Genomic DNA, 20,417 nt, shown 5'->3' on the forward strand with positions numbered 1-20,417 from the left:
CTCGGAAATTATACATGATGGACCAGTAAATAACACAGGCGCCCGGGCCCCGGCTGCTGCGCCAGTGTCTTGATGCAATCACCTGTCACTAACGCTGCCAGCACAGGGACGCTGATTTGGTTCGCTTCTACCAGGCAAGCAATTACGCTGTGTTCCTACACGATCCGGGCAGCAGCAGGGAGGGCCAGGTCGGAGGAAGGGGGGGCCGTCTTCCGACCTCCTGGCCTGGCAGCCGCCACGCGAGCTGCAGGTGCTGGGAGACCCTCCGTAGGTAGTTCTTCTGCTGCCTCTCAGAAAAGTAGAGCCCTCCTGGACCCCCTGCGGAAATTCATTTCGTGCATCTCTTAATAGCCTCGCAGGCAGGCAGCAAGGCAGCACCCAGACCATCAGCTTTTTCGGGATCACATTGCTCCAAAAAAAAAAAAAGATGGGCGCTCAGCTATGTGGCCACTGGGATTGTGTCGCCCAAAGTGTGGATTCTGGAGGTGCACGGGGCCTGAGCTCCACTCCCACCTTTGCCACTTGCTAATGATGTGACCTTGAGCAATTGCGTCACCTCCCTAGACCTCAGGTCCTTGATTTGAGCAGTGAGCTGTGGAAGGGTCAGCTGCGCAGGAAGCCGACTCTGAGCTGGAGATCGGCACACTGGTAGGCATTAGGGTGGGGATCAACACACGCAGAAGGGGAGAGGGGATGGGGCCGAGGAAGAAGTGAGAATGCGATGGGCTCTCACCAAAGGCTTCCGTAGCACCTGTCTGCCCACCGCCCCGTTCCAGAGCACTGACGCTGCCGGACCCCGACATGTAGCAGGCATGGATGAGGGCTGCCAACGCTCTTGGAGGAAGGCATTCCTAAGAGGATGAGAGCTTCGGGCCATCTGCAAGCAACCATCCCAGCAAGAGGGTGGGGAGTGGCGGAAGAATCCTTCCTTCCTCCAAAGACAGGAACGCGGCAGTGTCCACCGTCCTCGGGCTTGGGGGCCCAATGTGCCAACAGTGCTTAGCGCCCGCACAATGCAGCCGCCCTGGATGCGTTAGCTATTTTGATTACGAAGTACTTTGACCTCTCCCCTTTTAAAGGCCCCCGCGCAATCGCCATCGGCAGTAACACTGTGGGCAAGTTTACGGGGAACGTGTGCGAGAGTGTGAGGGCAGATGTTGAGAAGTGCGAGGCTTTTGTTCTGCGTTCTGGCGGGCGGCCTCTGTTTATTCTCAACGGCAGCGGCAGCGAGGAGAAGCAGGATCCGAGGGGTGGAGGAGGGGCCGCCCCTGGTGGAGAGGACATGCCCCCCCCCCCCCACTCGTCCAGGCTAACACAGCTAGGCTAAGGTCATGGCTGTGCTTACTGGAACTGCTGTAACGCAGTGCCGCGGACTGGGGCGCTTACCCGAGAGACACATGTGGCTTCTCTGGTCTGGAAGCTGGAAGTGCAAGAGCAAAGTACCTGCAGAGTGGACTTCTTCCGACGCTTCTTTTGTTGGCTGGTGGCTGGCTGCCCTCTCCACGTGTCCTCACGCGGCCATGTCTCTGGTTTCTGTCTCTTTTCTCCTAAGGACAGCAGGCCTATCTGGTTAGGGACCACCTCCACGGCCCCATCTTAACATAAAGACCGGATTGCCAGCTGCAGTCACATGTGGAGGTCCTGGGAGTTAGGGCTCCCATACAGGACGGTGGAGCAGCACACAGAATGCTCCCGTACTTCTGTGGGGGGGCGGCTGGACATCCTTTCCACACCCCAGCCTCCTCCCAGATGCTCACCTGGCTGCACTGCCCCCCTGCCACCCCCACTTTGCCGTTCCAATCAAAGCTGATCCATTTGCCACCCTCTTTCCTCAGAGCTATGTTGAGTGCCTGCTTTGCTTACGGCTGAACACCAAATTCTACTAAGGCGTAAACAGGTAAGTAACCTACTCAGGACCCGATTTGTATTTTTACAGTGAAGATGCTTTAGAGATGGCTCACAGGAGGATACTAAGACATTTTGGAGCTTCTGAAGGTTTTGACTCATGGACTACATGATGCTGAATTGTTGCCACCTAGCCCAGGGCTATGCAGATTTTCCTGTGTGCAGGAATCCGCCGGCCGTCTTGTTAAAATGGAGTTCCTGATGTGGAGTTCTGAGCGGAGCCTGACGTGCTGCGTGTCTAACCAGTTTCCAGCTTCTGTTACTGCCGCTGACCCATGTGCCACATTTGGAGGAGCCAGTGCCCATACCACATGTTTTAAATTCAAGATGTCCCCAGGGATCAGCTCTGTTTTGGGGTCACGAAGCTTACAACGCTGCAGGCGGTTTCTAGAGAGAAGGGACCTTGGAGCCCCCTGTCCCGTGGATCACAGTCCAGACTCCTGTCCTTTAGTGTGGGCTGGGGGAGGGAACGCCTGAGCAGCAGGAGCAAAGGCCTGGGAGAAAGGCCAGTCTCTGGGCTGCAGAGGTTGTAGCGACCATTTAATGAGATCAACCAGTATCCGCAAGGGCAGGGACTGTGTTGTGAAGTCTACCAAAATCCACATGGACTCAAAGCAAGTAGAGATGCTGAGGGGCCATGAATTGGCAAGCCCCAATGACAGGCTCATAACTGCGGGCAGAGTGAGCAGTGGAGGAGAGCAGGCCAGCAGCCACTTGAAATAGGCGAGTGGTGTGAGCTGTGTGGGTGGCCCAGCTCAATGTAAGGGCCATGAGCAGATAGACGTCCCCCTATGGTCTGCATGTTGGGAACGATTTTGCAATCAAACCCCAACTGTTATGTAATAAGTCATTTACTTTCTCATTTTTATTTAATAAAGAACTATTAAATGATAAAGCTGGGCTTCTGATCAGGACAGTCTGAAGTCTGCACACATTTCTGCCAAAGAAGAGATAGTTCTAGGCCAAAGCAAAGGTATTTGACTGCTAGTTGCTGGGTGGGCTTCTCCGAGACGAACCTGGGGACAACCATCCAGACTGCAGCAATCTGGTAACAGCTGGCACAGTCCCATTACCCACCTCATCGGTGTCCTGGGTCAAGAGATGTCAAACTGACACAACTGCCTTAGTTCAAGGTGATAAAGGTTGTGTCCAGAGAAGGTGAGGGAGGATCCTTTGGTTCCTGTTGTAAAAGGGAAGACAGGGCAGAGGTGGGAGGGCAGGACCAAGAGCAGTCTGGACCCCTCCCTGAACCAAAGGAGAGACATTTCTTTAAGCCCTATGTTTCCAGATGCTAAAGAGAAGGGATTATCTGGAAGAATTCAGTTCTATTCAATAAATGTTGATTAAGCCTCTGCTTTGAGTGAGTCGAGAACTTCAGTAGACTCCGGAAGATAACCAGCCCAGGCTCTTCCCCCCCACCAAGTGTAAGCCTTGAATTGGCACTGAGCCCACCTACAATCACATGACCTCAGGACACAGAACTGTTTGGTGAGCTTTTTTTTTTTTTTTTTTTTTTTTTTTTTTTTTTAAAGGTTGATATAAGGTTTATTTTTTTTTTAACTTTTATTTAATGAATATACGTTTCCAAAGTACGAATAATGGATTACTATGGCTTCCCCCCCATACCGTCCCACCCACAACCCTCCCCTTTCCCACTCCCTCTCCCCTTCCATTCACATCAAGATTCATTTTCGATTATCTTAATATACAGAAGATCAGCTTAGTATACATTAAGTAAGGATTTCAACAGTTTGCTCCCACACAGAAACATAAAGTGAAAAATAATAGATGATTTTTTTTAATGATGATGAAATCAGATCAGACCTATTGTCATGTTTAATCCCAGTGAGAGTCAAGTTGGGAGTTGATAGTTTCTTTTCTTTTCTTTTTTTTTTTTTTTTTTTTTTTACAGAGGATCAGTTTAGTATGCATTAAGTAAAGATTTCAACAGTTTGCACCCCCATAGAAACACAAAGTGAAATATATTATTTGAGTACTCATTATAGCATTAAATCTCAATGCACAGCACATTAAGGACAGAGATCCTACATGAGGAGTAAGTGCACAGTGACTCCTGTTGTTGACTTTACCAATTGACACTCCTGTCTATGGCATCAGTAATCTCCCTATGCTCCAGTCATGAGTTTCCAAGGCTATGGAAGCCCCTTGAGTTCTCCGACTCTTATCTTGTTTAGACAAGGTCATAGTCAAAGTGGAGGTTCTCTCCTCCCTTCAGAGAAAGGTACCTCCTTCTTTGAAGACCTGTTCTTTCCACTGAGATCTCACTCACAGAGATCTTTTGCCAGAGTGTCTTGGCTTTCCATGCCTGAAATACTCTCATGGGCTTTTCAGCCAGATCTGAATGCCTTTAGGGCTGATTCTGAGGCCAGAGTGCTATTTAGGGCATCTGCCATTCTATGAGTCTGCTGAGTATCTCACTTCCCATGTTGGATCACTCTCCCCTTTATTTATTCTATCGGTTAGTGTTAGCAGGTACTAGACTTGCTTATGTGCTCCCTTTGACTCTTAGTCCTTTCATTATGATCAATTGCGAACTGAAATTGATCACTTGGACTAGTGAGATGGCATTGCTACATGCCACCTTGATGGGATTAAATCTGTTTGGTGAGCTTTATACTTTCTTTTTAAAAATATTTATTTGAAAGACAGAATTGCAGTGAAGGAGGGAAAGACACAGAGAGATCTTCTGGTTCACTCTCCAGATGACTGCAACAGCCAGCACTGGGCCAGGCCAAAACCAAGAGCCAGGAGTTTCATCTGGGTCTCCCATGTGGGTGGAAGGGGCCCAGGCACTTGGGTCATCTTTTGTTGCTCTTCCCAGGCCATTAGCAGGGAGCTGGATTGGAAGTGGAGCAGCTGGGACACACACCTGTGCCCATATGGGATGCCAGCATCACAGGCAGTGGTTTTACCCACTACACCACAATGCCAGTCCTTATACTTTCTTCTAAGATTTGTCTTGATATTAACACAAAATTTTACTCTCCACCTATGCATTCACCAACCTCCCACACATTTTTAATCTATTGTATTACAGCCACTCCTATTTCCAATCCACTTACTCACCACCTACCCATCTATTCATCTGTTCGCCTGCCTTTCATTCATTCTCCCTCCCACTTGCCTTCCATTCAACATCTGTATACCTTCTGACCATCCATTCAATCACATGCCTACTATTTGGCCATCAGCCACTCCCCATCCATCCTTCCTTTTATTCACCACCCACCTAGCCACTAACTCACCAACTCACTCATCTCCCATCTACCCATGTAGCCTACCCACCACCTATATACTCTCCATCCTTCCACCCACACACCATTCTCCCAGCACCCAACCATCTGTTTACATATCTATTCAATTCTTCATTCATCCAACGTTTATTGAGATGCACAGTGGTGAGTTAAGTCCCAGTCTGTATCTTCTGGAAATTCACAATTGAACAGATGAAAATACTGCCTTTTAGTAAACACTTTACTAGAGAAATGAAGCAGGAAAAAATCATGATTAACCCACTTGCAGCATCACAGAAGGATCCCCAGATGAAAGGACATTGAACCAGGTCTGGAAGACACCTTGGGTTTCACCAGTCATTCCTGGCAGAGGGAATTTCCAAGCAAGGGTTTATAGGTATGAAGGAACACTCAAGTTTTAGGAGCAGCTGTGAACAGCTGATACTTAAAATGGTGGGGATGGGGAAGAGGCTGGTAGGCAATGAGGTTGGCTCAGTTATCTGGGGCAGGTTTTGAGAAAGACTTCGTGTCCCACATTAATATGGAAGTTTAACTTCATTCCAAAAATCCAGCATCATCAAAGTGTCGTGACCATGATTTGTGCTACAGAATAATCTCTGGTGACAGTCATTAAGCTGAGACAGAGGAAAGAGACCAGAGGCAGAAAAACCAGTTAGAAGGCAATTGCATTATTCTAGATAAGGGACTGACAGGGATCTGGCTGCAGGAGTAGAAAGGAGATGACAAAATCTGAAAACAATTTAGGCGGTTGAGTCATTTGCATTAGTGGAACTGAGGTTTCTACTGGGAGCTGTAGAGTTGACGATGAGGTCACTTGCTGAGATGCAGACCTGAGCAGGGGATTCAGCAGGTGAAGCCAGAGGAGAGAAGCAATGAGCTAGAGCTCGCCTGAGCAACACGCAGGTGGATGTGGGAATACTGGCAGCAGGTGGGTACTCAGCCCAGGGCTCACAAGAGGTACCGCTTGGGTGTTGGGTTTGGCTGTAGACATTAAGTGTGTAGAAAGAAATCAAAGGGGGCAAAACAGAATTCTGGGTAGCATCCATCTTGGGGTGGCAACAGAGAACACTGAACAATGGAAACTGAGAAAGAGGAATTGAAGAAAAGAGAGACAAGGAAACTGGAGCCCCAGATATCAGGTTGGGAAGAGATTTTTTTCATAAGCATTGTCAATATTTTGTGTGCTAGTCTTGCTATTTAGCTTTCTATTTTGAAATAATTTTAGACTTACTGAAAAATGTCATAAATAGTGTGACATTCCCATATACCCTTTGCTCCACTTTCCATGATGTTAATGCCTTACATAACCATAGCATATTGAATCAGAACCAGAAAATTGGGGTGGGCACTGTGGAGCAGCAGGTTAACTGCCACTTGCGGTGCCAACATCCCATATGAGAGTGCCTGTTTGAATCCTGGTCACTCTGCTTCCAATCCAGCTCCCTGCTGAGATGCCTGTAAAGCAACCGATGATGGCATACTTGGGCCCCTGCCACCAGCATCGGAGATCTGGATAGAGCTGAGGACTCTGGCTTCAGTCTGGCCCAGTCCTGGCTGTTGTAACCATTTAGGGAGTGAACCAGTGGATTCTCTCCACCTCCACCCCCCGCCAATAAGTAGATATTTTAAGAAACCAGAAAAATAATATAATTACAGTACTACCAGCTAAGCTACTAATTTTTCCACTAATGTCCTTTTTCATTGTTCAGGACCTAACCCATGAGCCTATATTGCATTTAATTGTGTCTTCTTTGTCTCTTCTAGTCATTGGAGAGAAGAATTTGAAGAGAAAGGAATGGCCCAGGTCAAACACTGCAGACAAGTCTGGTGGGGTGAGTCCCATGAAGATTCCACTGGTCTTTGTCACTGCTAGGGCATTTCATTACCTCCCATTGTTTTGAACAGGGTGCAGCAATGACAGTGTATCTGTGCTCCACAATGTTAGGGCCTTACCAGAAAGACTCAAAAAGTCTAGAGGCATCTTCACCCACATGTCTGGCAATTGATCCCAGCTGTTGACTGGGATCTTAGCTGGCTTCCATGTGTGGTTGCTGGGCTTCCTTGGAGCGTGGTGACTGGATCTGAAGAGCCAGCATCTCAAGACGTGGAGGCTTGGTCACATTTTATGATGAAGGCTCAGATGTCAACTCTACCAGGCTCACAGACTCACTCAGATTCAAGAGAAGGGAATGAAAACCCCAAGTATTAATGAACGGAGTGTCATGTCACATTATAAAAACATGGGGGATGGGAGATGTCACTGCAGCCATCTTGGAATAGATGACTTGCCACCACCTGGCAGGTCTTCAGGCATCAGGGGTGTGGTGGGGGAAGCAGTCAGTGTGAGAAGGGCGCAGAGCAGACAGCAATCAGGAAGAATGGAGAACACGTTGCTTATTTTTGTAGGTAATTCGGTATTGGAGGGACACAGTTTGAAAATGAAGTGTAGGAAAGCTGTGCGTGTTCTAGGAAGAAAGAATATGAGAGTGTAGAGAGGAATAGATTGAAAATGATAAAGGAAAGAAATCCTTGATGCAGCAAGTTCCCTGGGAAAGCCCAGAGGGACAGCACAGTGCGGTTGCTAAGACAACAGGCCCCAGAGCCAGATGGCCTGGGTTCAAGTCCGCATTCTGCCAATCACTGCTGGGTGACCTTGAGCAAGCTACTTCTCTTTGCACCTCAGTTTCCCGACCTTTCAAATGTAGGAAATAGTGCTGCAAACCTCTCCAAGTTTTCGTAGCATTGAAGAAGACAAAACATTCAAACTGTGGCTGTTGCAGAGTGCACGTTAGCTACACATACGGAAGCATCAAGACAAGGGCGATGCTGCTGTCAGCAAAGGAAAGAACTTATTCTTGCACCAAAAGGCCATGCTTTTCTTCAGAGAGGATGGAAAACAGGAACAGTAAAGGTACAATGCAGAGGAGACAGGACCCGGAGATTTTGTACCTCAACTGTCTCTGTTTTGTCTTTTTAAAAGAGATTTATCAGGGCTGGCGCCGCGTCTCACTAGGCTAATCCTCCGCCTTGCGGCGCCGGCATCCCGGGTTCTAGTCCCGGTTAGGGCACTGGATTCTGTCCCAGTTGCTCTTCTTCCAGGCCAGCTCTCTGCTGTGGCCAAGGAGTGCAGTGGAGGATGGCCCAAGTGCTTGGGCCCTGCACCCGCATGGGAGACCAGGAGAAGCACCTGGCTCCTGCCTTCGGATCAGCGCGATGCACTGGCCACAGCGCGCCTGCCGTGGCGGCCATTGGAGGGTGAACCAACGGCAAAGGAAGACCTTTCTCTCTGTCTCTCTCTCACTGTCCACTCTGCCTGTAAAAAAAAATAAAAAAAAAAAAGAGAGATTTATCAGGCTGGTGCCGCCGCTCACTTGGCTAATCCTCTGCCTGTGGCGCCGGCACCCGGGGTTCTAGTCCCGGTTGGGGCGCTGGATTCTGTCCCCGTTGCTCTTCTTCCAGTCCAGCTCTCTGCTGTGGCCTGGGAAGGCAGTGGAGGACGGCCCAAGTGCTTGGGCCCTGCACCTGCATGGGAGACCAGGAGGAAGCACCTGGCTCCTGGCTTCAGATCGGCGCAGTGTGCCGGCCGTAGCGGCCATTTGGGGGGTGAACCAGCAGAAGGAAGACCTTTCTCTATCTCTCTCTCATTGTCTTAACTCTGCCCGTCAAAAAAAAAGATTTATCGATTTATTTATCTATTTATTTATTTGAAAGGCACAACGATAGATAAAGAGGGTGAGAGAAACAGAGGTCTCTTCCATCCACTGGTTCACTCCCCAGATAGCTCCATAATTTGCTTGAGGAAGTTGACCTTGACTACCCCCTGGGGTTCTGCCTTTACCTACTTCCTAGCTGGCCTTTCTCATGAAGCTCTCCAACTACCCAACACACACAGACACACACACACACACACACACACACACACACACAGAGAAGAGGGAAAGAGAGAGAGTCAGCCCCATTCAAGTCCTCTGATTTCTGTGGCTCTTGATTTTCTGGTTGGGACATCCCACAAGATTCCGGGCAGCTGCTAATTCTCAGTAGCAGGAAAAAGGAAGGCTGGAGAGTACAGAGGACAATAAAGGAGTAACCCATGGCTGGGGGACCAGAAATCCTGGGCACGTGGAGAGTGACCCAGCCCCGTGGTGCCCTGGAGACCTGGCATCTCGGTGTGTGAGATGGAGAGAACGATTTCTGTGGGCAATTCCCCACAATCTTGTCACCTGGCTCATCCTGCCCCGGTAGTGTTGATACAAAAACAACTTGAAAGCAAAACAAACCAGAGAAATGAGGAAGTTCACATTCATTAAGCAAAGCAAACATTTTTTTCCCCCTACAATTAACTCTGACAGTTTTTCGTAGTGGTTGACGGTGAAGAAGGGAGGGCAGGAAATAAAAACAGCAACAACAACTATTGTTTGGATTCAGGGCATACTCTCTAGTCTGTGGGGTCCAGCAGGTTTGTAAAATGATAAGGCTCTTTGTATTGTCTAAGTAAGAAGAGCTCCAGTAATCAAATCTCCCGGTTATTGGTAGTGTACCATGTTCTCATTTAATCCTCATCGCACTCCTGTGAGGTAGATGTTATAATTCTCCATTTACAGAAGAGGAAACTTAAAGCTTAGATTAAGGAATTCACTCAAGATGATACAATAATAAAAGTAGGATTTTTTTTATTACCAGGTAATACTTGTGTATTTTTATGGGGGACAATGTTAAGATCTCGACACATGTATACAGCATGTCCTGATCAAATCAGGTAATTAGCTTTTCCGTTTCCTTGTCATTTCTTTATTAAAACTAGAATCTGAATCCAAGCTTCTTTGATCCCCCAAATCCATGTTTATAATCAGCATGCATATGGAAAATTTGAAAAAAAAAAAGAAAAAGAAAAACCTACCCAAAAGTAGCATTGTGATGGAGTCTTTGGGCGTATTTTCATCTTGCCTCCTTTCCTGTGTTAACTTGTGTGCGTTTGTGCATATGAATCTCTGTATCACATACCAGCATTGAGCACATTTTCCTCGCCTTTCCTGCTAACATTATACCACATTCCTTGGTGCCATCCTCCCATGGTACCATCTCGTCTTCCTAACCATTATTTTTAATAGAATCATAATGTTTCATCTGGTAAACGCAACACAATTTATTCTATCCATCCCTTGTAGCTGAAACTTTAGATTTTGGTATTTGTGATGCTGCTGATACAGCATTCCCATGCATACGGTGGTTTTCAGATTTATGGTCGTGTCTTTAGACTGGACTCCTTTGGATAGGAGTGGAATTGCTGAGTCTACCTTACGAACATATTTATGGATATTAATTTGTATTTACCAAATGCCTTCCCAACATAGTTGCATTAATTGACATCATTGTCATCAGCGATAATTTCACCACACCCTCAGCGGCACTAGGTAAGTTTTTAGGCAATTTTATTGGGGAAAATGGCACCTCATTATTTTAATTTGCAATTATTTTCTTACTAATGAGGCATGACATTCTTCTCAATGGTCGTGAACTAGTTGCATTTTCTCTTTGGTGAATTATCTGCTCACGCTCCTGGTCTATTGAAATATTAGCAACTGAGATGCTTTTGTTTCTCTCTATTTTCTGATCTCTACAGAAGAAAAACTTTACTGCAACTGTTGCATAAATATTGTGTGCATATATTTTGTATATATATAAACAAATATTTTAAACTATGACTAACTGTGAAGCTGAACTGGTTAGTCTTTTTCCTTCCTGGTATCATCTATCACTTCAGCAGGTAGAAAGCTCTCCTGCCCCCAAGAGACTTACTAAATGTATGTTTCTACTTCCTTCTGGTTCTTCTAGTAGATTTTCTTTTTAAAAGTGACCCTCTTTAATCCAAGTGAAATTTATTTTGTATGTATAGTGAAAGGGCTGGCTAACTCTAAAGACCACCAGCCCTGGCTGGAGTGATGAGATTCATAGACAATCCAACACCAAGGACAAACGGAAACCAACGAATCATTGCAAATTATTCCTCTGCTAAATCTTTTCAAAGAACTGATAGATTATGTCATAAAATTGACCGGGAAAAGTTTATTTCCCTTGTCCAGCCTTTGGTTGAAGGGCTGATAAACTGTGAAATGACTCAAAGGAGAGCAGGCAAAGGGCTGGGGTAGCCCATAAACTGGTCAATAAACCCTCTTCCCCTCAAACAATTGGCAGGTGCATACAGAGCTCCAAGCCCCAAGTCAGGAACTCCGATGTAGTAGGAGGGGACATAGAACAGTTTCCAGTCTCCATTTCTCTTGACTCTGTAGAATTTGACACTGCTGGCCAATGTACAGAGCATCTCTATTTCTTTGACTTCCCTTCTATCTCTTCCTTTCTCCTTTGAACTCTTTAACTATTCCTCTATTTCTTTTGCCGATTCCACTCCTTCTACATTTCCTTTCTTTGCATTTTGTCTTCACCCTTTTTTGTTTCTTCCTCCGCTGATTTGCCTGGATTGAACTCGTCAGCTCGCATGGCTTCCATTAACCATCTACATACTGATGACTGCAAAATTCACATCTCCTCGAAGATCCTCCATCCAACTGCCCATAGGACATCTCTGTCTGGAAGCCCTTACCTGTGCTTCCAAAGCATTGGATCCCAAACCAGCTCAGCAACCCTTCCTGACATCACCACCACCCAAATAGCCCATTTCATTTCTCTTCCTTTGCTGCACTGACTCACTCCAGTACCTGAGCTCCCATCTGGTCAGCTCTGTTTCTACCCAGTCCCTTCCATTCTGCCTCCATGAGACTTCTTAACTCCATCTCCACCAATTGCCTCCATAGGCCACCTCCTTGGTTTTAGCACTCAGACGAACTGTTAGAGCAGGCTTAAAAGTGTCCTCCCAGCCCCACTGGCATGGATTCCTTGGGGATTATCCCTGGCAGGGAATATAGGGTTTTTGCGATCTAGTCTAGTCCCTGCTTACTTCTCTGTCTGTTTCCCCCACCCTTGCACACATCGCACACAGTAGCAGGATGAATTGGTGTTTCTTCCACTACAGCACGTCTTTCACACACTACTGCTACTGCCTGTAATGACACCCCTTGGCCTTGCAGTTCTCATTTCCAAGCCTGTGGTCATCTTAGTGGGTCTACGCTACACCAGGCCTTTGTGGGACCCAAACCCCTCTGGCCTACCCCCTTTTTCGTCCTCTTGGGGCTTAGCTCTAGGAATGGACACCTAATATTCTGCAAGGTTCTCCCCAATGAGGGTGATGGCTGATCTAAATCCAGGTCAGAAAACTGGGTAAAGTCTTTCACTTTTTTAGGGCTTATTTGGGTACTGCCGACTTGTAAGAAAGCCAAGATGAAAGTACAACTTGATTTCCATTTTTTAAAAAAGAAAACTCACGTGTGTTTCATTTTTCACACTTGGATGCTCTTTAGTATTCTTTGTAAGATTCTTTCTCCGGGGTGGCTTAGCTGAGCCGTGTGGCTCTCCAATAAGCTGTGAGGCCAGAACTGCATTTGCATACATAATCAGAACTGCCTGTCAGCACTAGTCTCACCAGCAGGCAGCTGACTTGGGAGAAGCCTGGGACTGCCCCCTTAGATGTGGGTGGCATTGCTCCGGCCAGGAGTGCACCGGACTGCTCAGCCAGCCTTGTGTCCTTCAGCCCTCATTCCTGTTTGATTTTTAGGCACCTACTGTGTGCTGGAGAATATCTAGGAGACGCAAGTGAGGGAATGAGGGAAGTGAGTCAGGGTAGGAAGGAAAGCCAGTGGTGAGTGCTATAAGGAGCAGGTTGCCACTGCGGGCAGCTGCAACTCCATCTCCCCGAGGATTCTCTGAGGCACCATGTAGAACACGCAGGGGAGGCCTCCCAACAGCGGGCAGAAAGCCTGGAGCATCAATCCACCAACTCTCACCCCAGAGGCATTAACTCCTTCAGCCTCAGAGGTATGAATTTCTCTGCGCTTCAGGGTTATGCCTACTTGCAGCAGAGTAAGTTCCGAAGGTGCTGGGGGAAATCCTGAGGTGCAGCAACTGGAAAAAAAGGTGGCCTCTTGAGATGGGAAGTTCTCCATACGCTTGGGACCCCCATCTGTGGCTTCAGCCGACTGAGATGCGTGACGGTGACACAGACACAAGACAGGTCATCAACCAGGCCTGCTACAGACACAAAGACAGTGTAGATGTTGGTGCTTGTAGCCTTCAGGAACTCATCATCTCATGGGCAAGACAGGCAGGCCAGCAATCTAAATATCTGATGCTGGGATACGTCTTGATTCAGACACATACAGCCTCACGAGAGTGCGTAACTCAGCCTGGGCTGGCAAAGCTGGGAGTTCAGTGACATCTTCCAGGAGGAGACAATATTTGGGCCAATCCTTGAAGGATGCAAGTTCCTCAGGAGGAGTAACGAACATTGGAGAGCACAGGTGGTGAATCGCAACAGTGCAAGGCATGCGTAGTGGAGTGCCGACTTCCTGGCACGACCCAAGCCTTGGCTCCTTTGGAGGGAGCAGGAGATCAGCCAGAGTGTAAGCCCAAGGAGATGTTTGCATTTCCACTCCCTGGAGGCAAAGGGGGGCCCCTCTGTGTTTAAATAGTGACATTTCGTGAGCTTTAGCGAGCTCACTCAGAGAGCAGCTTGGAGGGTGGGTTGCGATGGTGACAGGTGAAATTGGAGCCCAAGGATCATGATTAGGAGGTGTGCCAGTCCGGTTCTGGGCAGGAAACAGATGGCACTCTCAAAAGGAGTGGAAGAGTTCCCAGACATCGGGGAGTCCCATGGCTATAAGAGAGGGACACTCAACAGGAGTTGGGGCCCTACGTAGGGGAAAGCAGCCAGGACCAACGTCAACCTGGTGAGGAAGCGGCCAGGGGAACAAACATTCCAATCTCTCTGTCTGCCTGCCCCTCTTAGCTGCTGCCAGAAAGTGGCATTGGGGAAATGCACCCGGAAGCCAGATGGCACGGCTGCCCAGTTGCTGCGTTCCACACAGGCCAGACTTGACGGAGCTCAGAGCAGAAGGGAGCCACAAAGGCTGGCTCCAGAGAGGCAGACAAGGCTCAAGGCCAAGGACAGCCTTGCAGTTGGCCAGGCCAGAGGTGACAGCAGGTCAAGTCCGTGCTGAGATCACAGAGTCAGAAAAGCCGGAGGCGCTGGAGGAGGCGCTGAGTGATCTGAGGACAGCAGGCTCAAACTCCTGCCAGTGGAGGAGCTCTTCCTGGGTGCCGCTCCTTCTAATGAGCACCTCTGAGAGGGGCGTCTTAATTCGTGTTCCGCTGCTGCATGTGACACAATACCCGAGCCGGTGTAATGTACAAAGGAAAGGAGTTGATTAAATGCACACATCTGGAAGCTGGAGGTCCCCAACAGGGTGGCCGCGTCTGGCAAGGGCCTTGTGCTATGCCATAACGTGGCAGAACAGCCAAAGGGCAAGCAGGACGGATTCGCCTTGTAACAACTCGCTCCTGCTGTAACCACCCCGGGTCCCCTAGAAGGATGCTAATCCATGCTAAAGGATTGGCATGGCCCCACCTCCTAGCATCGTGACTTTGCCAATGCAATTTCAACCTGTTTGGTAGAGGACAAACCATAACCCAACTACCTCGTGGAGTAAGACTGTCTGTCGTCTGCCTTTAACTTCAATGTTAAAGTGATGGGGGGCCCTGGAGGAGAGCTTAACCTGGGCTGTCAGGGTCGAGGCCTGACCTTGTCAAGAAGTCTTCAGGAAGATGCTGGAGAAGCCACTTCATGGAAAGCTGAGTGTCGCCCGCACAGCCTGCAGCCGCACACAAGCCGTACACCAAGACAGACCCTTGTGTTCGTCTGGGGAGGGCTATCAGAGCGAAGTGGCACAACGTGAAGGGCGGAAGCGCTGCGCCTTTGGTTTTCACAGTTCTGGTGGCTTCAAGTCCAAGATCAAGGTGTCGGCAGGGCCACGCTCCCCCTGGAGGTGCTGGGATGGGTGTGTTTCGGAGCTCTGTCTTGGCTTCTGCTCGTTCTTTGACTTTCAAGTCTTCACACAGCGCTCTGCCTGTGCACATCTATCTCTGTGTCCAGACGTCAGCCTTTTTGAAAAGTTTTTTATCTACAGGAGAGGGAGGAGAGAAAGGAAGAAAGAAGGAGAGAGAGACAGAGAGAGAGAGAGAGACAGAGAGAGAGAGAGATTGAGAATCTATCTCATCCACGGGCTCACCCCCCAAATGTCTGTAATGGCCAAAATTGGGTCAGGCAGAAGTTGGGAAGTAGGAACTCCATCCAGGTCTCCCAGGTGGGTGACAGGGACCCAGCTACTTGAGCCATTCCTGCTGCTCCCCCCAGGGTCTGCATTAGAAGGAAGCCAGCATCAGGAGCAAAGTCAAAACTTGAATCCAGACACTCCGATATGGGATGCTGGCATCCCAAGCAGCACGCTTTAATGACGACACCAAATGCTGTCCCCAAATCTCCCCTTTCTGATGGAACAGAAGCCCTGTTGGATTGATGCTCCCCCTGACACCATCTCGTTATCCTGATAATCTATAAACACCCTGTTTCCAAGTAAGATCATATTCTGAGGTAGCAAGGGGTAGGATACATCTTTTGGGGAGGACAAAATTCAATCCATAGCACCACTCAGTACTTACATGGAGCTGATGTGACTTGCTTCCCTGTAGATCAATCTTCGTCTGGGATCCAAGGAGACGTGGGGGTGGTAGCTCCGTGGTGTGGGTTTGGGAGCGTTGCCGGAGCTGTCCCCCCCTAAGGCAGCAGAGTGTAGGCGGACACAAGCCCCAGGGACAGGAGTCCTCGCTGGAGGGCCGCGAGGAAATTTTTTAAATTGACACACAAAAATGTAGGCCTGGAGATCCGCAATTGAATTTCCAATACCCAGAAGCTAAAGCAATACAAGATGTATTCATGTTTATGAGTATTAAGCACTTGAGTCCTGCCACCATCTGGGCCTCAATACCCCCCAAGCTAGACCCCATGATAAGGACTGGGGCACAATATGTCATTTCTTTGGGAAGAGATCCAGGAGGTATTGTGACAGGATGGAGCAGTGAGGAAAAGAGAGAGAGAGGGAGGAGAGCTCCGGGAAGACAAGCGAGTGCCTGCGTTACTTGCTTAATCCCATGGGGGCGGGGATTGGAGCAGAGTGGGGAAGCCTGGGTGCAGCAGCTGGGGCTTTTAGCCTCCACGCCCACCTCTCATTAGCGAAGAGTCCCTCCAGGGCCAAAGAACAGACTCTGGTGGAAAGACTAGGAAGCCGCCTGCGGATTGGGAGTTGCCTGCAATTAGCCTCCCAGGAGGGCGCCAGAGATGTGGGTGGGGCCTCCAGAGCTCCTGTTGGCCCCAGGTGTAGCACTGGTAACTCACAACAAAACCCTGAAATCCGTCTTCACTTGTGGACAAGGAAACTTGGTGCTGGGGACCGGGGTTAAAAGGCATCCTAAAATTCGTAGATTAGCAAATGGCTTATCCGAGATCAGAGTCCATTTCCATATCACGCTTAAGTCAATATCCCCAACCACAGAAATTCACCGCCGCTGGGAGCATCCGTGTTTTGTGTTACCCGCCTCTAAAAAGATGGTTTTCTTTCTTTCTGAGTTGGGTTGCCAACTAACGTTGACATGACATAGAGACACATGGCCACCCTGGCGGACAGCAAACATGCCACCATCAGCCGTGGGAATATGCATTCTCTCAGTGCCTCTCTGCACAGTGCCCCAGGCTTTGTCATGGATGGCAGGCAAGGCTCCTGCCTGGACCCCCTGCTGAAGCCTGTCATGGGACTGTGGCAGGGTGTCAGGACGCAGCCCCCTGGCAGCCACACCCGAGTTCCAGTTGGCGCCCATGCGGTCCCTGTGGGCTCTGGCTTTGCCAGGCTTGCTGCTGCCTGTCCCTTCCCAGCTGTTCGCCAGGCCTGGGGCTGCGGGAAGACCCTGCCGAGGGGCTGGGTAAGTCTCCCCGTCACCTACCACTGTGAGGAGATTTCCCCCGGTTGGCTTGGAGTGACAGTGATAGATTAAACGCACCAATTAAATTAGATCCTATTTTAACGAGCTTGAGTTGGATTTACTTTTAATTATAGTGCTGTGCTCGCTGATGAGGTATTGTCGAGGACTTAACAATTGGTTGATTGTGCATCCGAGTGTTCAGAGAACAGTTTCTGGGAGAGACCAGGACAGCTTCTTCCTAAGGAGCTCTTCGGGATAAAACAGAGGGGAGGACGGGGAGGGGGCGGGCACGGAGGACATGTCCTGTCTCCACTGAGAATCCATCTCTCTCCTCATTTTCTGCTTTATGAGTCTTGTGTTACTTGCAGATTTAATGGGGCCAGCAGAGGGTAGAGGAGTGGGCCCGAGGCCGTGGTGCACAGCTAACTTGGGGCTCTATCCTGTCTGTACGCCACTAAGCTGAACACAATACCTGGGCCCAGGTTAACTAACCTGCCTGGTCTAAGCCGTAGATTCCTCTCAGTGATTCATTAATCAATTCAACAAGTATTTGTTGAGCTTCCAGAATGCAACGACACTGTTCTAGGTGCTGGGGCAAAGAGGAAAAGCTCTCCGTTCTTGGGGGGGCCCCCATTGTAGTGGCAGGGGTGAAGGAAGGGAGATAAAGAGATATTTTGCACCACACTGGCCAGTGAGCAATGCTCAAGAGAAACTACGGTGGGGTAAAGGCTTTGTGGGATGGGAGGCTTTGTGTGGACATGGGCTCTTTCTGACAGCAGCATCTGAGCAGATTCTGAAGCAAGACAGGAGCTGAGCCATGTGGCTGGCTGGGGAAACAGTGCTCTAGGCCAAGGAGAGAAGGGATGTTAACAGCCTTACCCTGCTGGCCCCAGCCCTTCTGCTCCCAGCCAAGTCCACGTCCATGTGCCTCAAGGAAGGCAGGTTCTTCGACTCTTGGCAATTGCCCTGCTGGGACCTTAGTCACTAGAGGTGCTGATCTCTGGATGTGTGTCTGGTCCAAGGGGGCAGGGCTGTCCCACGCACTCTTTGAGGACATGACTTTGGGGACTTAGTTCTTCGCTGTAATGGAAAAACAGAAAAATGGAGAACAAAAGCCCGTAAGCCAAGTACACACAGATGCCATTGTACTTGGAAAGCACATTGGACCATAAACTGGATGCTTGAGTCCTGGTGCCTCCTTTGCCTATTTGCAAAGCAAGTGAATGTGGGTAGCTCTCAGTCTTCTGAGCCGCAGTCCTACAATTTATAAAATAGAAAATGAGGCCATAGTAGCAGACCTCTGAGGTGCCATATAGCTAAAGGTGGGGTTCACAGGCAAGACTTGGAGAATCATGGAACCCTGGGAAAAGACTAGGAACGCTCAGAGAAGCTCCCAACCTTGGCCCTGGGCATGGGATAGTCTCCAGGAGTGTTTGTGTTGGGCATACTAGTGGCAGCCCCATGACAGGCTAGGGTGGCAGAGACGGTCTCCCTCTGACTGGATTCCCAGATGCAGAACTGAGACAATTCAAGTGAAGGCCGCGTCTTTGGGAGGTTATCCCAGAGAACACTACCAAGCAGAAGTGGGGAAGCGAGAGAAGGCGTCGCCAAGCCAGTTACCTCTGTGGGCGCCTGGAGCTTCCCCTTGCTGCAGAACCGCGGAGGGTCAGCACAGAACACGTGCTTCAGAGGCAGCCCTCCTGCGAGTGAGGGAGCTGAGCTATTGTACACTCAGTCCTGTGGGTTGGTGGCTGAAGGTTGCTCTGCAGGATTGAGGATAGAGCTCCCTGGCACTTCTGGCCCTTGGCTGCACCAAAGTACACTCTGGACCCGAGAGATCCACGGGGCAAAAGGATGGAGAAGCTGGTGGCTGAGAGTTGGGTGGCTTTTGCTAAGGTGGCAAGGGCAAGGGGATAGGTTGGGCCTGGGGCAGCGTCTGCTACAGCCCCCAGAATAAGCAGCTCTGCTTCAGATCACTGTTTCAGAGGCTGAGCCTGGGCTCAAGTCTCACACCCAAGAGGGCTACCGTCCGCCTGCCACCCCTGTCCCCGACCCCCTGCCCCGCCGGCAAGTGGCAGATCTACTCTGTGGCCCAAGGCTCACAGCTGTGTGGCCAGGTATGTGGCCTCTGGGAAGTAACAAGGAGGAGAATCCAGGAAAAGGCAACCCAGTTGAGAGACACAGAGCTTAGCACCCTGAAAGGCTGAGTTGGCTCTGGAGGCACCCTGTGCTCAGCTCCTCAGAGAGCAGACGAGCTTGGTAGTTGGAAACATCTCTGTGTGATGCCTCCTGCAGGGGATGTCATTCCTTGAATGAGAAGAGAGTGGCTGGCAGTGTCTCCATGGCAACCAGCAAGAGCCCACCCAAGGACCCCTCTTGTGATGGAAGAGATGGAGCCGAGACCACGACTCCAGGGAGTGAGTGTCTCTCTGTAGCAGGTGTCCAGAGCCACAGGTAAACGGTTTTCTTTGCTCTTGACATTGTAGTTGTGATCTGTATTATATATATATACACACACACGCACACACGCACACACACACACGGGCACCCGCATACCAGCCTAAGCTGGTCGGGTCAGGGAGAACACCTGTCACAATGTTGTGCCGACGTACTGGGGAAGCAGGAACAAGTGGGCGTCTCTGTTGTCCCTTCACAAAATGATTCAGATGGTACCCATTCCCTGGCCTCCGCCGTGGGAGGCAGCAAGAGCCGACGCAGAAATGTGTGGGAGGCATTTGGAGCACCCTGAAAGAAAGATGCTCTCAAGAATGCCTGTTATGAAATGTGCGAGTTTTCCTTTCCTTTTAGTTCTCAGCCTTTGGAGTTTTCAAATTGCATTTAAGGTATTTCGAAGCAGCTGCTGTGCTGAGACCACACACCATCCAGAGCCGCTGACCACAAAGTGAAGGCGAAAATAAAACCCGAACGAAGAGGATTTGCTCCTGACTCGTGGCCAGTTTCCAGTTTGGATCTTAAAAGCGTCTCCCCTGGCCAGCTTCCTGCGCTGACCCCCAGGCTCACTTAGCTCGGCGCGGCTGTGTATTCCTTGCCATTAGATATTGAAAACAGGAAATTAAGGGGCCTGTCTGGGGATGGTAGAGCTTGAAACAACTTCAGAGAACAAGCTGATGAAGTCATAGATCATATCTCCCTGCCTTTTCCATGTCGGGTTTCTTTAAAGATAAGGGAGTGAATCAAAATGTGCTGCCTTTTTTTTTTTTTTCTCAAGATGGAAGCAGAGGAAGATTTCTTTAATATCCCCTTCCCTCCCAGTGTTTCCAAAGATAACCAGATGAGAGGAATGCCTCGATCGCACGC

The 20,417-nt window shown here is 49.3% G+C and overlaps 1 long non-coding RNA gene across 1 annotated transcript; it reads left to right on the forward strand.

Annotated features, from left to right (window-relative positions):
* Window positions 1-1,835: 1,835 nt before the first annotated feature.
* On the forward strand, window positions 1,836-19,553 carry LOC127484840 (uncharacterized). Its single transcript, XR_016228214.1, has 3 exons — window positions 1,836-1,897; window positions 6,945-7,012; window positions 19,395-19,553. It is a non-coding gene; the product is annotated as an uncharacterized LOC127484840 (long non-coding RNA).
* The last annotated feature ends 864 nt before the right edge of the window (window positions 19,554-20,417 follow it).

This window comes from Oryctolagus cuniculus, chromosome X, assembly GCF_051225735.1.
Source record: "Oryctolagus cuniculus isolate XC-2025 breed Fujian yellow rabbit chromosome X, ASM5122573v1, whole genome shotgun sequence".
Classification (NCBI taxonomy): Eukaryota; Metazoa; Chordata; class Mammalia; order Lagomorpha; family Leporidae; genus Oryctolagus; species Oryctolagus cuniculus.